Below are 7,500 nucleotides of genomic sequence, written 5' to 3' on the forward strand. Positions count from 1 at the left end.
CTGTTGGCGGGACCATGTGTCCAACCAACGGTTGCACCGTGAGACTGGCACAGGACCTGTTATCTGCACAATCCGTGATCGCCAACTCAGGCTACACGGCCACCTGGCTCACTTTCCTCAGGATGATCCTGCCCATCAGGTCGTCTCTGTTCGAGACAACCTTGGGTGGAGGCCTGTGGGACGACCGAGGAAGTCGTGGCTTGGGCAGATCGACCAAACCTGCCGTGAAGAACTAGAGATGGGCCGAGTCCCTGCCTGGCGTCTAGCCATGAGGGATCCTCGTAAGTGGATGCGGCTATGCGCCCCCGTCGGCGTCAGCCCCCTTGATGATGATGATCATTATCATGTTATAATCATCTTTATTGTTGTCATTGTATTCGTCATCGTCATCATTATTTCGATTAACATTATTATCATTATCATTATGAATGATTCACTGCTGATAAATAACTTTCATTATATTTTATTTTGTTGCATTTTGTCTCATTTTCGTGGGCCGTACAGTAATATTTACAATTTGTGAAGAAGGAAAAATTTGAATTTCATTTTGTATTAGGCTAGTTAACTTCCCTGTGTAAACGTTGGACTTTATTAGTTTGTCAATTTCCTTTTTTCTTTTTGGAAGATTCATTGTGTTACGTTAACGTATATAGTACAGTGAAACTATCAACTAATACAAAAAGTGTGTTGTCAAATTCTTTCCTTTTAATAATCCATCGACTTTTTTGTACCAGAATTTCCAATTAATCATTTCTTTTTGTATATATTTGGGAATTTCTATTTTAATATTGATATTAGGGACGAGAAAGAGAGATGGGAGAGGAATGGGATTTGTATTCTTTTATATTTCTTTTAGGGTGCATCCTTCTTAGATAACGTCTTCGCTTCTATAATTTGATGAATTTATTAGTATACTATATTTATTATAACATTAAGCCCTTCAATATTTGTCTTCCATTTAAAGTTTCAAAATTTTTACCTCATATATTCTATAAATAGTTACAGGGAAAAGAACATATATTCCAGTTGACTGAGGACTTGATGCACATATTTTTATTATATCACAGAGCAATATGAAATAATGTTCATAACAGAAATCTTAAATAACAACAACAATGGTAATAAACATAATGACACAACAAATATGAATAGTATAATAAGGATAATTACGATAATGATATCAAGGAATGACTATATTTCGTATATACTCCATGGCTCACGTCCGCTTCCACTTCTCTCCCTCACTCTTTTTTCCTTCAACATCCCCTTCCCTCGCCCCACCCCCCCCCTCATTCACCACTAACACCACCACCACGCACGAATGAAACAAGAAAAGAGGAATAGTGATACTAATAGTAAAAAGAGGAATAGCAATTATGTTAATTATAAAATTACAAAATGATGACATCGCTGACAGCAATTATGCTAATGATAATAACATGAATAATGATAATGATGGAAGTAATAGGAGTAACAGTAATGATGGGAACAGTAATAACACGGATAGTGATGATGGTGATAATGACGCAATTAATAATGATAATCATGAGGATTGTGATTCTGATAAAAGTGGTAAATAAAAATAATCCCGATAATAATAAAACTATAATATTAATAGTAACAATACTTAAAATAAGAATGATAGACATAGTAATAATAATGATAACTAACACTACTATAAGGTATTTGCTATTATTGACCTTAGTTGTTGACAGCAGATTATTCTAAACAATCAATCAGTCACTCTTATGTAGACTTTTTGGAGAAAGAAATGGAACAGTAAACCATGCTGTGACTGCAGTAAGTTGGCTCAGACTCAATGCAAGAAGCGACATAACGTAGCCTTAATTTAACACAAAGAGTTATGCAAAAAGAAAGAAAGAAAAAAATTGCATCGAAATCGTACAAACACACACCAGAAGCAGTCATCGAAAATGACAAAATTCAAGGTTTTGTGGGATTTCATGATCCAAACTGACCATGAATATAAGGTAAGGCGCCCAGACATTCTTGTTGTGGACAAGACTTCAATGGATTGCCTGATAATCAACACTATCCCGGGTGATAAGAGGATAATTGAGGAGAAAGAGAAGATCCAAGGTTTTTAGGATTTGTAGGTCAAATTCTTGACTTTGGAAGTTGGAAGCGGAGATGTTACAAGTGGTCGTAGGAGCGTTTAGGTTTGGTTACATGTAACGCAGAAACTTGGATTGAACTCATTGGGCTGAAGATATGGGCCGGGCTGTTGCAGGAAGCTGACCTGCTAGGAACCGCAAAGATTCTCAGGAAGGTACGTGCTTGAGGCCTAAAATTGTGGGTCACAGTCCGTCCTCAACCAGTAATTAAGTAAAAATAAATCAATGAATAAATAAAACAAAGGATTAATAAAAGTCATTAATCAGTCACCAATAATGAATTGTATCACTGAACAAGATCAAAAGTCTACAAAGAACCCAAGGCTAATTCACGCAAATTATCATGAAAAAGCGAAAGATGCGAGAGGAAGTATGAAGTTTTCTGTCTAGAAGTCTGTGAGTTTCTCCGTTTGCGTTGACGTTTATTCCTGTTTACCACTTGTATGCTGTGTAGTGCAGCGGTTATCGTGTTGGTCTAGAAATGGCAAGATTTCTAGACCAATCCCGCGGGCTACCAATGGATGATATTCTCGGCCATTCCTTGCACACAAGGGGGTGGTTAACTTTACTTGCTTTCCGCAACATCCCGGTCTATATCTTCAGCCCAGTGACTTCAATCCAAGTTTCTGTATTACATATAACCAAACCTAAACGCTCCTACGACCACTGGTATCATCTCCACTCCCAACTTCCAAACTCAAGAATTTGACCTACAAATTGTCGATTATCAGCCAATCTATTGAAGTCTTGTCCACTACACAATGTTCCAGTAACCATTAACTAATATTTTCACCAAATTATACAAGGAAATACATAACCTAAGAAGGATGCATCCTAAATGATTTTTTTAAAATCTATTTTTCCCCATCTCTCTCATCCCAAATATCAATATTAAAGAAGAAATCCCAAATATATACCAAACAAAATTAATTGGAAATTCTGATACAAAAACATCGATTACTTATTAAATGGAATGAATTTGACAGGACACTTTTTGTAATAATTGATACTTTCACTGCACTACAAATGTAAATATTACACGACGAATCTTAAAAAAAAAAAAAAAAAAAAATCAAAGAATTTAATAAAGTCCAACATTTACATAAGGAAGTTAACCAGCCTAATACAACACGAAATGCAATCTTTCCCTTCTTCACTAATTGTAAATATTACTTGAACTTACTGCGCCACGTACGGCCCACCAAAATTAGACAAAACTGCTACAAAATTAAATATGAAGAAAAATATTTCTTAGTAGTAAATCATAATTTAAAAAACTCTCTATGTATCAAATCATCAATTAATTCATTTCTCTCTCTCCCTCTCGATCTCTCTCTCTTTCTCTCTCTCCTCGCATCTTTAACTTTTTCAGGATAATTTCCGTGTATGTGTGTACCTCGGGTTCTTTTTAGAATTTTGATCTATCTCAATGATTATTGGTGACTAATTAATGCACTTACTGATCTTTCTTTCTTAATCACAGGATAACAGACTGTATCCCACAATCTTAGGCCTCAAACACCTTCCTGGGAATCTTTGCGGTTCCTAGCAGGTCAGCTTCCTGCAACAGCGCGGCCCATATCTTCAGCCCAAGGAGTTCAATCCAAGTTTCTGCGTTACATATAACCAAACCTAAACGCTCCTACGACCACTACGACCTCCTACTAAACACCTCCACTCCCAACTTCCAAACTCGAGAATTTGACCTCCAAATCCTAACAACTCTGGATCTTCTCTTCCTCCTCAATTCTCCTTTTATCACCCGGGATAGTATTGTCGATTATTAGGCACTGGAGTCTTGTCCACTACAAGAATGTCTAGGCGCCTTTCCTTATATTCATGGCCGGTTCGCATCATGAAATCCCACAAAACGAATTTTGTCATTTTCGATGACTGCTTCTGCTGGGTTTATGTATGATTTCGAGGCAAAGGCATTTATTTATTATTATTATTATTATCATTATTATTATTATTATTTTATTATTATTTTTTTTATTTATTTATTTATTATTATTTTTTTTTTGCATAACCTTTCGTGTTCAATTCAGACAACATTGTCATATTCGCTTTATGTATGTTCCATCTCTTTCTCCAGAAGGTCTGCATTAGAATGACCAATAGTAGCAAATACCTCGTAGTAGTTTTAGTTATCATCATTATTAGTATGTGTATCATTATCATTATTTTATTATATTATCACTATTGCTATTACATTTTATTGTTATCGTGATTATTATTTTTATTAGTCATCACTTTAACCAAAATCATAATCCTCATGATTAGTATTATCATTAATAGTAGTAGTAGTATCATTATCATGATCATCATCCAGGTCATCATTATTATTACCATTATCGTTATCATCATCATCTCTATCCGTGTTATTATCACTATCATTACTATTATTACTATCACTTTCATCATTATCATTATTCGTGGTATCATCATTATCATACCTGTTGTCTCTGATGTCATTATTTTCGTCTTTTTATCATTATAATTGGTATTCCTCTTTTTAGTATTATTATCACCATTCCTCTTTTCATGTTTCTGGTGCTCATGGTGCTTGGGGGGGGGGGGGGGGGTTATAATGGATGGGAGGGGGGAGGGGGATGGGAGAGGGGATGTTGAAGGGAGAGGAGGGGGTAAGGGAGGTAAAGGTAAGGGAAAGGGAATGAAAAAGAGGCCAGTAAAAGAGAAAGTTATGAGATAAAACAGGAAACAGAGTGAGGAAGAAAGGTGGAGAGCGGATGTGAGCTATCGAATATATATGAAATATAGTCATTACTTGTTATGTATATCACTATCAATATCTTAATTACTAGTATCACATTATACATATTAACAATTGTGTCATTATGATTACTACGATTGCTGTTATTATGTATTATTTTTGTTATGAACATTACTTAATATTCTGTGATACGATTAGAAAATTTATATCAAGTTCTCAGTCAAAGGGAATATAATTTCTTTTCCCTCATTGTAGTTACGAGGGACTCGTGCAGTAAATTTTGAATCTTTAAGTAGAAAATTATATAAAGGCATTTAATTGAAAGTAACAAGTATTTACTAGTATTTCCCCCGTTTTATACAAGGGAAGACGTAACCTAAGAAGGATCAGCCCTAAGTGAAATGAAAAAAGAAATCTTTCAATCTTGCTCATCCCTAACATCAATATTTTTCACAAATATATATATATATAAAATCATCGTAAATTCTGATTTAAAAAGTCGAATTACTAAATGGAAAGAATTTGACAGACACCTTTTGTATCAGTTGATACTTACACTGTAACACACCAATTTAAATTTGGTCATAGCATAAAAACGACATTAGAATAGCTAATTTTCCAAAAACTTTATTCGCTTTGCTGCCAACCAACCCCTGCTCCCCCACCCACAAGGGAAAGCTGAAATGACGACCCTGATACAGAGGCACTGGTAAGCGGGAATAAACTTAAACGCAAACGGAGAAACACATAAAATTTTAAGAAGACAGCTTCGTACTTCCTCTCGCACCTTTCACTTTTTCATGATAATTTGCGTGTGGGTTAGCCTTGGGTTCTTTTTAGACTTTTGATCTTGCTTAATGATACAATTCATCATTGGTACCCGACTAATGCATTTCCTGATCTTAATCTTATTTAATCACAGGTTATCTGTTTGAGGACGACCTGTAACCCACGATCTTAGGCCACAAGCACCTTCTTGAGAATCTTTGCGCTCTCCAGCAGGTCAGCTTCCTGCAACAGCCCGGTCCATATCTTCAGTTCAATGAGTTCAATTCAAGTTTCTGTATTACATGTAACCAGACTTAACGCTCCTAGGACCACTGGTTTCACATGCCTTCCCAACTTCCAAACTCTTGCGTTTAATTTCCAAATCCTAACAACTCTGGATCTACTCTTTCTCCTTCTCAATTATCCTTTTATCACCCGGAATAATATTGTCGATTATCAGACAATCCATTGAAGTCGTTTCAACTACATGAGTCTCTGGGCGCCTTACCTTACTTTCATGGTCAGTTTGGATCATGAAATCAGGCAAAACCTTTAATTTTGTCATTTTCGATGACTGTTTCTTGTGTTTGTAGGATTCCGATGCAAAAACTTTTTTTCTTCACAACTGTGTTTAATTCAACGTTGTCATGTCACTTTTTGTATTGTGTCTGAGCCAACTTACTGCACTCACTGCATGATTTACTGTTTTATTTCTTTCTTCACAAAGTCTATATAAGAGTGATTGATTGATTTTTTAGAATTATCTGCCAGGTCAACAGCTTAGGTCAACAGTGGCAAATAGCTTGTAGTAGTTCTAGTTATCATCACTATTTCTGTGTGTATCATTTTTATGAGTTTTAGTATTATTACTATTGTTATTTGAAATTTATTGTTATCTTGATTGTTAATTTCATTATTTACCATTTTTATCAAAATGATAATCCTCACTAGTAGTAGTTGTAGTATCATCATCGTCACTTTTACTATCCCTGTTATTATCATTTCTATCATTATTGTTATTACTAATACTTTTGTTGTTTGTTGTTATTGTCATTGTTGTTATCATAATTCCATAATTGTTGTCAGTGATGTCTACATTTGTTTTATCGTTATCTTAATTGCTATTCCTCTTTTTGCTATTCTTATCAAAATTCCTCTTTTCTTGTTTCTTATACACATGGTGGGGGGGGAGGGAAGGGACGAGGAGAGGGGGATGGTAGAGGGGATGTTGATGGGAGAGGAGAGGGTAAGGGAGGTAAAGGGGAGGGAGAGGGAGAAAGGAAAACCGGTAAAAGAGAAAGCTTAGGAAAGAGAGTGAGGAAGAGAGGTGGAGAGCGGATGTGAGCCATCGAATGAGAAAGAGAAGGAGAATGAGAAAAAAAGGAAATATTACAATGCGAACATATGAATGATACAGTCATTGCTTGTTATGTTTATCGTTATCAGTATCGTAATTACCATTATCAAATAATTGATATTAACAACTGTGTCATAATGATTACTACCATTGCTATTATTATTTATTATTTCTGTTATGAACATTAGCTCTTATTTTTTTGTGATATGATAAGCGAATGTATATAAGGTCCTCAGTCAAGTGAAATATATATTCTTTTCCCTTTTAAGAGCAATCTAGTCGGCCAAAATCATAAATTTTGTAATCTGAAAAGGAATTATAAAATCAATATCACACTAACCACTAACTTTTGGCATTTTCACCTTAACATACAATGCAAGACGTAACCTAAGAATGATGCACTCTAAAAGGAAAAGAAAAAGATAAAAATCTCATTCCTCTCACTTCTCTCTTTCTCATCCCTAATATCAATATTTTAAAACGATTTTTCCAAAATACAAGAAGAA

Source organism: Penaeus vannamei, chromosome 41 (genome assembly GCF_042767895.1).
Source record: "Penaeus vannamei isolate JL-2024 chromosome 41, ASM4276789v1, whole genome shotgun sequence".
NCBI lineage: Eukaryota > Metazoa > Arthropoda > Malacostraca > Decapoda > Penaeidae > Penaeus > Penaeus vannamei.